This window comes from Topomyia yanbarensis, chromosome 2 (genome assembly GCF_030247195.1).
Source record: "Topomyia yanbarensis strain Yona2022 chromosome 2, ASM3024719v1, whole genome shotgun sequence".
In the NCBI taxonomy this organism is placed as follows: Eukaryota; Metazoa; Arthropoda; class Insecta; order Diptera; family Culicidae; genus Topomyia; species Topomyia yanbarensis.
In genome coordinates this window covers 152,862,064-152,874,972 of record NC_080671.1, presented here as the reverse complement: position 1 = coordinate 152,874,972, position 12,909 = coordinate 152,862,064, and the positions used below count along the sequence as shown (strand labels likewise).

Sequence of the window (12,909 nt, the reverse complement as noted above, 5' to 3'; positions counted from 1 at the left end):
ACGATTCCAATGCAGAAGCTAATGATGTGACCATCAAGAATACGTCAGACAACCTCAATTGACCCCCTCGACACCAGTGGACTTGACTGTCGCGATTTTAAAATGCTGAGTAATCAAATCTGGATGTTAACTGGTATGTGCTACTGCAATCAGTGTCCACTAATGAAGCAATATCTATCCTATATGATAAGGTCAATGAAACCATAATGGAAAATGTATCGCCCATGCCTTTCTCTAGCATCTGGAACCGCATTGTTAATTATGACCTGAATCTCCTATCATTAGCAGTCGTCCATGAACAAGTTAAGCCGCGCTTACAAAAGTTGATGCTCCTAAGGGGCTGGAGTCGATGGTCTACCGCCACTTTTCGTAAGCGAAAGTGCTAATGCTTTGTCACTTCCGCATATCTTCAATCTATCAATTTTGGAGGCAACCTTTCCGGAAGCCTGGAGCTTTCGTCATTCCAATCCACAAAACAGGGATCACAACGTAGAAAATTATAGTTGTATTTCCATATTAAACTGCATTGCAAAAGTATTTAAATGCATAGTTCACAACGCCACGTATCGGTGCGAGCAGCAGACATAAGATAACTATTAAATCCTCGAACATCGTTATTCCACTGATAAGGTTCAATGTGATTCCAACCAGAAAACGAAAACTGCACTGAGTACCAAAAATACAATAGAGAGCTACATATCGTGTTAGTCATATAGTTCACAAAACAGAAATGGGCTTCCATTCATAATCGGCAGTGATGCAAATGTCCACCTAATAATTAGGGTCAGCTCAGATTTCAATTTAAGAGGCGCCGAATTGATGGAATACTTAAGTAATACAAATCTGCATATGGGTCATTCCATGCGAAGTGATCAAGGCACGTGTAATCGACCTTCACGGATTTGAACCAAATTTGGAGGAATTTTTCATCTAGAGCCAATATCTAAAAACCCAAATTTTTGTGACAATTGAACCACCCCTCGGGTCATGGGAGCACCCCCCGTTTTGACAAATTGCCAAAACCCTTGATTTTCTTTTGATCATATCTCCGGTTCTATTTACTCTAGAATCAAACCTGCATGTTAGCTTTTGAAGAAAATTGTTCAAAAAGTCTAGAAAAAATATTATGTTTTGCCGCCAGTGCTGCCAACTATGAAATTTTTTCAGTTAAATATTAAAAGTTAATTTTTCTCTCAATACATATATTTCAATTTTGAAAATTTTAATGCCATCGCGTTCCTCAGACATTTTTACATAAAAAACACTTATCATCCCAATATAATATGAGCGCATCCTGAGATACACCGTATTGAATAGAAAAAACCGATTTAATCCACCTAGCAGTGAGATGAGACATTTCTTACACATTTCACTATTGGATTAGTTTGCAGAACTCACGAGAAGTAGGCACCCAATTAGAGGTGGGATGAAAACAGTTTCTAGTCTTGCACGAATAAAATCTCGAATAAACTGAATAAATTATAGAAATCAACAAAACGACCGAAATAAAAAATAAAGCAAAAAATGAAACAATAGGTTTTTAAATTCATAAAATGAGTAGAAAAATTAATGGAAATCATTATAATTTTGATCCAAATACACGAATCAAATTAGATTAGGTTATTACATAAAAATTAAGATTATATTTAGAAATAGTTATAAGATTAATAGAATAAATTGACTCATACTAACAAATTGAATGAAATAAAACAAATGAAATGCATAAAATTAAAGATACGAATAAAATGAATCAGATAAATCAAATGAATCAAATGAATCATATGAATCAAATGAATCAAATGAATCAAATAAATCAAATGGATCAAATGAATCAAATGAATCAAATGAATCAAATGAATCAAATGAATCAAATGAATCAAATGAATCAAATGAATCAAAAGAATCAAATGAATCAAATGAATCAAATGAATCAAATGAATTAAATCAATCAAATAAATCAAATAAATCAAATGAATCAAATGATTCAAACGATTCAAATGAATCAAATGAATCAAATGAATCAAATGAATCAAATGAATCAAATGAATCAAATGAATCAAATGAATCAAATGAATCAAATGAATCAAATGAATCAAATGAATCAAATGAATCAAATGAATCAAATGAATCAAATGAATCAAATGAATCAAATGAATCAAATGAATCAAATGAATCAAATGAATCAAATGAATCAAATGAATCAAATGAATCAAATGGATTAAATCAATCAAATAAATCAAATGAATCAAATGAATCAAATGAATCAAATGAATCAAATGAATCAAATGAATCAAATGAATCAAATGAATCAAATGAATCAAATGAATCAAATGAATCAAATGATTCAAATGAATCAAATGAATCAAATGAATCAAATGAATCAAATGAATCAAATGAATCAAATGAATCAAATGAATCAAATGAATCAAATGAATCAAATGAATCAAATGAATCAAATGAATCAAATGAATCAAATGAATCAAATGAATCAAATGAATCAAATGAATCAAATGAATCAAATGAATCAAATGAATCAAATGAATCAAATGAATCAAATGAATCTAATGAATCAAATGAATCAAATGAATCAAATGAATCAAATGAATCAAATGAATCAAATGAATCAAATAAATCAAATTAATCAAATGAATCAAATGAATCAAATGAATCAAATGATTCAAATGATTCAAATGAATCAAATGAATCAAATGAATCAAATGAATCAAATGAATCAAATGAATCAAATGAATCAAATGAATCAAATGAATCAAATGAATCAAATGAATCAAATGAATCAAATGAATCAAATGAATCAAATGAATCAAATGAATCAAATGAATCAAATGAATCAAATGAATCAAATGAATCAAATGAATCAAATGAATCAAATGAATCAAATGAATCAAATGAATCAAATGAATCAAATGAATCAAATGAATCAATTGAATCAAATGAATCAAATGAATCAAATGAATCAAATGAATCAAATGAATCAAATGAATCAAATGAATCAAATGAATCAAATGAATCAAATGAATCAAATGAATCAAATGAATCAAATGAATCAAATGAATCAAATGAATCAAATGAATCAAATGAATCAAATGAATCAAATGAATCAAATGAATCAAATGAATCAAATGAATCAAATGAATCAAATGAATCAAATGAATCAAATGAATCAAATGAATCAAATGAATCAAATAAATCAAATGAATCAAATGAATCACATGAATCACACGAATCACATGAATCAAATGAATTAAATGAATCAAATTGATTTAATTCATCCAGTGAATACAATGAATCAAATTAATGAAATGGATAAAATGAATAAAAAGAATGGATGAACAAAATGAATAAAGTAAAAAATAAATGAAACGCATTAATAAAACAAACGAATCAAATAAATAAAATGAGCAGGAGTGATAAAATGAATAAAAAGAAGAAAATGAGCAGAATTAAATGCATTGATTAAAATGAAAAATTGAACAACAGTAAAAGGTTATAAATTAATATAAAGAAATAAATTGAATCAAATAAATTATTTGGATGAAATGATTAAAACTGAAAAAGTAGTCAGATTATTAAAATGAAGAAACTGAACAAAATGAATAAACTGGAAAAAAATAATAAAATGCATACAATGAAAACAATGAATGGTATGAGTAAAATGCACAAAAAGAATAAACTGATCAGAGTGAATCCAAAGAATGAAACGAATAAAATAAGTAAAATGAACGCAGATGAACAAAACGAATAAAAAGATGCGGAATGAAATTATTAATTAAAATGAAATGGTCATATATTTGAAGCCAAACACATTTTTGAATAAAGATAATGAATAAACCGGATTGTACGAATCTGAAAACCATTGCATCAGAAAGTTTTGAAATGTTTTTGAAAATCCCATCTTCTGAGAAAAGGCTAATAAATATGCAATGGACTTTCTAGGGTTTCTATCTTTTTTTGGTTTTATTCTTTTTGTTTTCATGCTTCTTTACTTAACGAATTCAAAGTTTACTTTTTGGTCACATATTCCCGAAAAAAGATTTATGTGCAGAACAGAATTTACTGGTCCAGTATTTTAACGCGCAATTGAATATAGTAAAGTGAGACAAGGTCACATGTGCTTTCAAGCCCCTTGAACAGAGAACGACAGAGGGAGAATGCGATTCGTGAATGAGACAGGTAGATATTTCAAAGTTTTTATTTGTATTGATGCAAATAGTGTGAAATGTCTAGGCTATGTCGATTGCATAAAAGCCGTGTTTGTATTGTTTCGTTCGGAATTCTCGTGCAGGAAATATGGATAAATAAGTCCTATACAGACCAATATTGTGAAAAAGAAATGGTTCAAACTACTCAGTATATCCAAATATGAACGACGATAAGTTAGAAGACACATTGTAGTTGCATCCCCCATCGAGAGTGGGTACTTTGGGGACTTCTTTTCCTGGATCTAATTTGTGGATATTTTTGGTCTTTGATCCGTTATTTTTCATGAAAGTTCGTACCAATACAACGAATGTAAAGCTGATACAACTCATGGTTCATTCGCCTGCGCCACGTTCCGTCTTCCTTCTGCACGCCACCATAGATGGTACGCAACACCTTTTGTTCGAAAACTCCAAGGGCGCGTTGATCCTCCACGAGCATAGTCCAGGTCTCGTGGCCGTAGAGGACCACCGATCTAATCAGCGTCTTGAAGATAATCAACTTCGTGCGGCGGCGAATTTTGTTCGACCGGAGCGTCCTCTGGAGTCCAAAGTAGGCACGATTTCCCGCTATGATCCGTCTCTGAATTTCTCTGCTGTTATCATTGTCGTCGGTTACCAGTGAGCCCAAATACATGAATTGGTCGACCGTCAATCCGAACTCGGGTGGGAGGTTCACATTGTCGTCTCTAGAACCTCTTCCTCTCATGTATTTTGTCTTCGAAATCCTGGCTTCAGCTTTCAGTCTTTGAGCATATGTTTCATTCAAAATTCAATAGAGATACGAATAGTTTAAATATCGCACGTGGAATGTCTCTTTTGAAAATTTCCATCGTCATACTTTCATATTACCCAGTTAAGCCAAATATTTTTCTGATATAGCCATGAATTTCCTTAATTATAGTGTAGATACAGGCTTTGAATACAATTAAATTAAAGTTGAGTTGATGTAGCAGCAGACAAAAAATAGTTTTGTTTTCTCAAACCTTCGCAATTACAATTAATAAATATTTCAGATTGGCAGAAGATCTTATCACACAACTTAGAAATGCATACAGAAATAGCTAGATAGATGCGATAGAAGAGAGACAGAGAGAGAAAGAGAGAGAGAGAGAGAGAGAGAGAGAGATGGAGGGGGGAGGGGCGTGTGAGGAATGGCAAATGATGGTTAATGCAGTGACATTATTTTTATAGGTATATTATTATGATATATTGATTCTTACATTCTTATCATAAATAATGTAAGTAGTAATTTTTGCTCCATAACCAGTATAACCTAAATCTTGCAAAAGAGCTAAATTTTCGCCAGATTTTTGGGCTTCAAACATACAGTTGCTTTCGGTGACGCCACAAGTATAATTATATTAGAAATCTTTTATCTCACTACTAGGTGAATTACTTGTTGATCTGTGTATTGATATACCATCCAACATTTACCTCATGATTGAACGCAATGCCTAATCCAAGGAATAAATACTAAAAATCACTGTTTCTTTATCAACACATTATTTTGTCTTTGAAGTGGTCTTATATATTGATTTTTGAGAAATAGTTCATTTATTATAAAGGTAATTTACAAAATGTTCTCAACATCGAATTCCTTGAATCACATAGATGTGTTTTCATACCCCGATATTCAAAATCGGTTTAGTTTTGCCCCTAAAACACCAGTAAAGCAATACTCTGTATGAAACAATCTCATTTTTAATTGGTGGAAATTGGTAAGCGAGAACTAAAAATACAAAATGTCTAATATCTCCGTCGCTCGTGCACGGATTTAGACAATCTATAGCTTGTTAGAAAGGTATTTTTACAAGCTTTCTATTTATGTGCAGTTTGTGGGACAATATTGTATTGTTCAAAAGTTATTTGCAAAAAACCTGCTGTGTTCTGACAAAATCGCCCATATCTCAGAAAGTACACAACATACCGAAAATCAAAAATAATAGTGTCAAATGGCAACGTTAGGCCTTTCATTTGAAACTAATTTCATTAAGATCGGTTCAGCCATTGCTGAGATAATTACATGACATTTTGTACATACATACATACACACATACACACACACACACACACATACAGACATTGTCTCAATTTGTCGAGCTGAGTCGATTGGTATATGAGACTCGGCCCTCCGGGCCTCGGAAAAAGTTGTCAAAGTTTGAGCGAATCCTATACATTTCTTTTGTAAGAAATGTAAAACCGCAATTTCTCATATAAAATCGCAAGCTCGCAACACTAAAAAACCAACTTGATTATTCTATGTTCAAACACAATTTTTCGTGAAGTAGACGAGAAATAATGAAAAACTAGGTTTTTGGTTTGCTTCTAGCAGATCAGAGTCGATTTTTATGATCGTTTGAAGATTTTCTCAATTTTGGCCAATAAAAAATGGATTTGTATATGAGAAAGTGGGAGTTTTTCCCTTCAAAACGGTATATCTCAGGATGCGCTCATATTATATTGGGATGATAAGTGTTTTTTTATGTAAAAATGTCTGAGGAACGCGATGGCATTAAAATTTTCAAAATTGAAATATATGTATTGAGAGAAAAATTAACTTTTAATATTTAACTGAAAAAATTCCATAGTTGGCAGCACTGCCGGAAAAACATAAAAAATTTTCTAGACTTCTTGAACAATTTTCTTCAAAAGCCAACTTGCGGTTTGATTCTAGAGTAAGTAGAACCGGAGATATGATCAAAAGAAAATCAAGGGTTTTGGCAATTTGCCAAAACGGGGGGTGCTCCCATGACCCGAGGGGTGGTTCAATTGACACAAAAATTTGGGTTTTTATATATTGGCCCTAGATGAACAATTCCTCCAAATTTGGTTCAAATCCGTGAAGGTCGTTTTCAAGTTTGCATCTTTTTTTGATCACTTCGCGTGGAATGACCCATATAGTTAATGCAGGTAATCGTCCAAGTTTTGCACGGCTGGCAGAAAAGAGGCGTTAGATGCAACTCTCAGCTCTGACGATATTACGCATGGTTTGTCAAACTGACTCGCACCAAACGAGCTGAAACCGTCGTTAACTGACGATAAGTACATCGTCTTTGGTCATTTAAACGTCTCGCTAGATATCATCATATATCGAAATCCCATATCTATGAACTGGGATTTTGTATCTTCCGACAATTGTATCTTCCAGCGACTTGAATGAGGTCGTGGATAAAACAAACTCACTCATAGTAGCAGCATGCCAAGAAGCTTGCGGCCGCTTCGAGTTATGCATGCTTAGAGAAACCTCTTGGTAGAATACGGAACTTGTTCGGCACATAAAGTTATGTAGAAGAGCATGGAATCGCAGACGCGGGGACGGGTCCGGGTCCGGGGGCATTTAAGTTGATTCGCAAAGCCTACAGAAACGCCGTTCGGTCATCTGAACGAAGTGGTTGGAAAAGCCTCTGCATGAAGGTTTCAAGTCTCAACGAGACTAATAGTTTAAATAAGTTACTTTCAGAATTGAAAGACTTTCTCGTCAGTTCAGTTAGACCTACTAATGGTGAATACTAGTCTGTCGAAGATGAAGCACTGAACTGTCTTTTAGACACACACTCTCCATGCAGGACGGAGTCATCACCGGCGACTGCCCGTGAGTTATTTTCAGGTCGTTCTGGTTTTTGGGCATTTTCTCGTTGAATTGTAACCACCAAATCGATGAAATGGGCGATTGAAAGTTTTGCTCCTTCTTACCTGTAGTCTTGCAACAGGATACATTCCATTGGTTGGCAGGAAATAATTAAAAAAAATCATTCCAAAAGGGCACCGCGTTGCTGATAGGAGTCAAAGATTTTTAAACCGATCAGTCTGACAGTGGATCGTTTAATTGACTACTATATTCGGGATGCTAGTTTGTGAAGCACCCGCTGCATTCAATGCAACATGCATCTCAGCGGAGGATTTGTACTCATACACAATGTTGTCTACAACATTGAAAAAGTTTTATCGCAAAACCAATCAAGCTTAGGAGTTTTCTTGATATCTACAGTGCCATTGATAACGTGTCTTTCGAATCGATTTCGAAAGCGGCACAATGAGTACCTTCATATATCGCGAACTGCATACACGCAATGCTTAGTAACCGACATCTGTGGTCAATGTTAAGTCAAGTAGAGATAAGGCAAGTGTGTATCTGCAGATGTCCTCAAGGTGGTGTGTGTGCTGGCATCACTTTTATGGAACCTTTTCGCTAATGACTTGTTGAGAAAACTCAATGAGTTGAGGGGGGGAGGGGCTTCCGACATATGGTTTCGCCGATGATTAACATACAATGATCATTTGCCTAAACACACTTTTTGATTTGATTCATCAAGCTTTATGGGTTGCTGAGCAAGGGTGGTAGAAGGGAGAGGTCACTACAATCCATTCCAAGTTAAACCACCTTCCGAGGCTGGTCTTGATGGCGATGACTGGTGCGTTCTCGACAACACCTACTGCTGCTCTAGAGGCACTCTTGAACATAAAACTACTGTATGTCACTCTGAAACAAGAAGCGCTGTCTTGGGCGTACCGTCTTTACGTGACTGGGCTCTAGAACAGTAACCCATTAGATCGTGCAACTAGTCATACAAGACTGTGGCCCCAAAGGGTTTCTTGAGATGAGTATATTTTTGCTCCCAGTGACCTTATACAAGTATTTATCTTTTTTTAAATTTTTGATGTGAGGATTGCTACTGGCGAGAAATGGCTGTCTGGCTGTATGGAGCGACATCTTGAAGAATATGTATGTAGTTTGTTACACTGACAGTTCTTTATTGGAGGGCCGAGATGGATTTGGTGTCTATTGTCGTGAATTAAAATTAGACCAATCTCATTCGCTCGGTAGATATTGTACTGCATTCCAAGCAGAAAGTAAGTCAACAGGGAAATTGTCGTAAAAGAATTTACGACCTGGCTACCACAAAAGTTTAGTTCGGTGAATTCGAAATCAAAATTGATAATAGCATGTCGAACTCAAATCGAAGAACTTAGCATTTCAAATGCTATCTACCTTTTATGGGTACCCGGTCACTCCAGTATTATTGGAAATGAATGGGCAAACGAATTTGCAGGAGCGGGCCCTGTGTATGACTTCGTTGGTCCAGAACCAGTGCTATTACTGTCGATAAGTTGGATAAAGCACAGATATCGTACAGGCTGCATCCGAGTATGCCAACCATTAGCGAAGCTTGCAAATTTGCTTTAAAAAAAAAGATTCTGCTGAATGTGAGTCCGAAAATATCAAATAATTGTTGCATTTTTTCAAGCACAATTGCAGTATTCTAGTCAGGGTACTGACTGGACATTGCAAATCCAATTATAACATGGTTACTATTGAGCATGCTGGGTATTATTCGTGTGATCTTTGTGAATTCGATTACGGAACCTCAACATTCAATAGATAAGTGTTCTGCAGTAATGCAACTGCGTATTCGAATTTTTGGTTCTCCATGCATAGAATAATCTATATACAGGCAGCTGAAACTCGAGGATATACTATTGATCCTAACTCAGTGTGATAAAGAGCTAAAAGTTTTAATAGTTGGGTTTATTTTTCCCTCGAAATTCCAGGTTGTTTATTGTTTTCTGTTGTGATCATATTGTGTTGTCATTTTCCATTTCTCTACCTTTTTCTTTCACCTTCCTTTCCTTTCCCATCTTGGCAAGGTACAAACGTCCGGATAGCAAGGGATACGTGCCAATCTATAGCATATATTCTGATTCCCGATCTTGAGTGAAATGGAAACTGATTATGTTGGGTCTGAACTTACCGGAGTCTCTATGTAGCATAGCATAGCATAGCATAACGACCGCACTCATCATGGGAGGTTGATACAGTGAAATCTGTTTATACAATTCACTGCACACCTGGCCGTGTCCTTGCGATCGCCAAAAGGAAGGAAATGTTAGTTGAATACCTACTTAAGAAGATGCGGGAAACCCACGCAATCTTCATAGGCATTACGGATGTTAGAATTGGTTAGTAGGGAAGGAAATGGGATTGGGTTTGGAGTGATTTATATAATATTCAAGTAAATGGATAATAAAAATTAAATTAAATTAGATTGATCTCACCACATTCACTTGGCTGATCTGTAACAGATGCAGGCTTCAGGAACCATCGTTATACTCAGTGCGGTAAAATATAAATTTCAAACGAAAATATTCGTTTCAAGTGAAACTGCGAGTCTTTCACTGTAAGCATACCACCACTATATCAGTTGAGTTCTGTTGCCGTCTTCGTTTGAGTCACTCAGAGTTCACTGTCAATTGAATAACAGGTTCTGGTCATTTGACGTTTATACCTGTTTAGTTTCTATTGAAAACCAACCTCACATAAGCACGGTCTCAGATAATAGAAGTGAACCATTCCAATGAACCACTCACAAATCAATATGAATGAACACTCACTGACATGAAAAAACTCCGACCAAGATAATAAATACATACATACAATACATACAGGGTAAGACGAGGCAACTCAAGACGGATACAGGAAGGAATATTTTTTCTCTGTATGAGTGAGGTTGGCATTGAACTTACCGGAGTCTCTATGTGATTAAAAATGGTAAAATGTGCGTCAATGAAAAGTTCTACATTAGGACATTGCAAAAAATTGCTCGTTTTTGAAATTCACAAAGTCCTTCCTTTACATTGTGACAAATGTCAAAGTAAACTCAGATGACAAATTTCACGTCATTTGGACAATTTTAGACCCCGCCCACTTAGCTTGAAATTTTAGAAATTAGTGCTATGGGAAAATATGGAGGAAAAATATATAAATGCTATAATATTTTAAGTAGCACTCAGAAAATTACTATTCATACTCCTTTTTAAAGAAAACAACCTTAGTGTCTGAATGGAGATATTTCCGTTTCACGAAAAATAGCGGAGAGTGGGGTACTGGGTCATTTTGTCCCAAAATCCCCTATTTTTAATATTTTTTTTGCTCAGTGCTGCAAATCATACATATTTTGCAGTTTTTCTAATGTGGAAAAATCTCAACAATTGAACGCAACTTTTACGATCTGTGACCAAATACGAGAAGTTGGGGTTATAGGGCCTTTTGTCATTCATGCTAAATTTTATCATTTTCTCGTGCATATATCTCCATTCCCTAGTAACAATTCAGGTTTTACGGTAGTTTTATAGACACCAATAAAACTTAGATTGCACTTGTAGCATGCTATAAAACTTCCATTGTTACTTGGGTTGTTCTTCAATCAATTTTAATAAAATGTACTCTGGAACCTCCATTTACGAACCAAACCGGGAGTTCGTAAATTGAATTAGTTCGTAAAAAAAGTGTTCGTTATTTGGGATTTAGTTCGTAAAAAAAGTTTGCTTCGCATTCGCATTTTTGAAATCTAAGATGGCGACTTCCGGTTGAGGATATTCTCGATAATCCTAACAATATGGGTTCGATTTTCGTTATGGACTCGTCAACCCCATTCCGGAATTACACATATGGTTGAGGTTATAGATAATTTATCTAAATCGGAAGTCGCCATCTTGGATTACAAAATGACTTAACGGACCACTTCAGAGTCAACTGTGGATATTACCTTAGTGTAGAGAACGATTTTTTTCACTGTGCATATGATAGATGCAACCTTCAATTCACTTCATACCCTAAAGCAAAGCATAACAAATATTTTAGAATGAATATAAAATAGGTATATTCATTCGTACGGAAGATATCCTGTCGAGAAAATTGGAGACCTATGACAGGTTCATATAGTATGAGGTTATCGTGCGCTGCTATTTTCTAGACAGGTTATCTTCACTAGTACCCTAGAGAAAGCACTCAACTCACCTTGATCCCTTCGCGACAACCGAAGAAAGCTTTCCCAATTTATAGAAACTACAAAAACGGCATTAGAGTCGACTTTTCCTATCCGAGAAAATTATGAAAATATTTCAATGTTTACCTTTATATCGGCAACACCATGAATAGTGCATGCACTGTGTGCATTTTGTAGTCAGAACTCCATATTGAATACGTCAAGACATGATTATTAGAGCATAATTAAGTATTTTTGTATACTACAACTTAGACAGCATGCTTTATATTGAACAAAACTGCTTTGACACACATTCATTTTAATTATCGCTCAATAATTGAGTGAAACATACTTGCGTTTCTGGCCATTTATAGTAGCTCATTTATAACATTGTGAAAACGGTTTGCCTAAAATTTTATTCCATGGCTATCTAGCTAGTTTTTCTCGTGTTTGTTGACACTAATAGCATCACTTGCATTGCTGTCATTCACTTTATCTAGCTAGCTAATTGAAAAAGGGCAATTTCAATTTCAGGGAACCGATACGAATAAAAATGAAGCAATGCATTAGACGATATTTCAGATTTTAGTAGCGCCCGTATCTAATGGGGGCAAATAATCAAAATACTTCATTCAGATATAAGTATAATCGTTGCTGTTGAAAACTGTGAAATCCAACTAGTGACAATCATATTTTTTATACTCTATGCAATCAAATCACTACTACGCACCTGCACAAAAGAAAAATGGATCAGCGCTAGTGTGATTTTCTAGTTTTCATCTGTAACGACAATAAATTGGTCCTAAAGGTACTACTTCAAAGAAAATAGTTGACTATTCAGTCTGCTCAAAATTGTTGTTATCCAATAATAAATAAATAGAGGGTGTCAGTCTACACCGAATCTAATAACGGGTTGGAAACGACGA

At 34.8% G+C, this 12,909-nt stretch overlaps 1 protein-coding gene across 1 annotated transcript in view; it reads left to right on the top strand.

The window, feature by feature from the left end:
• Window positions 1-12,909, top strand: part of LOC131681786 (SPEG neighbor protein-like) — a 386,072-nt gene that overhangs the window by 313,647 nt on the left and 59,516 nt on the right. The gene's annotated exons all lie outside the window — the stretch shown is intronic.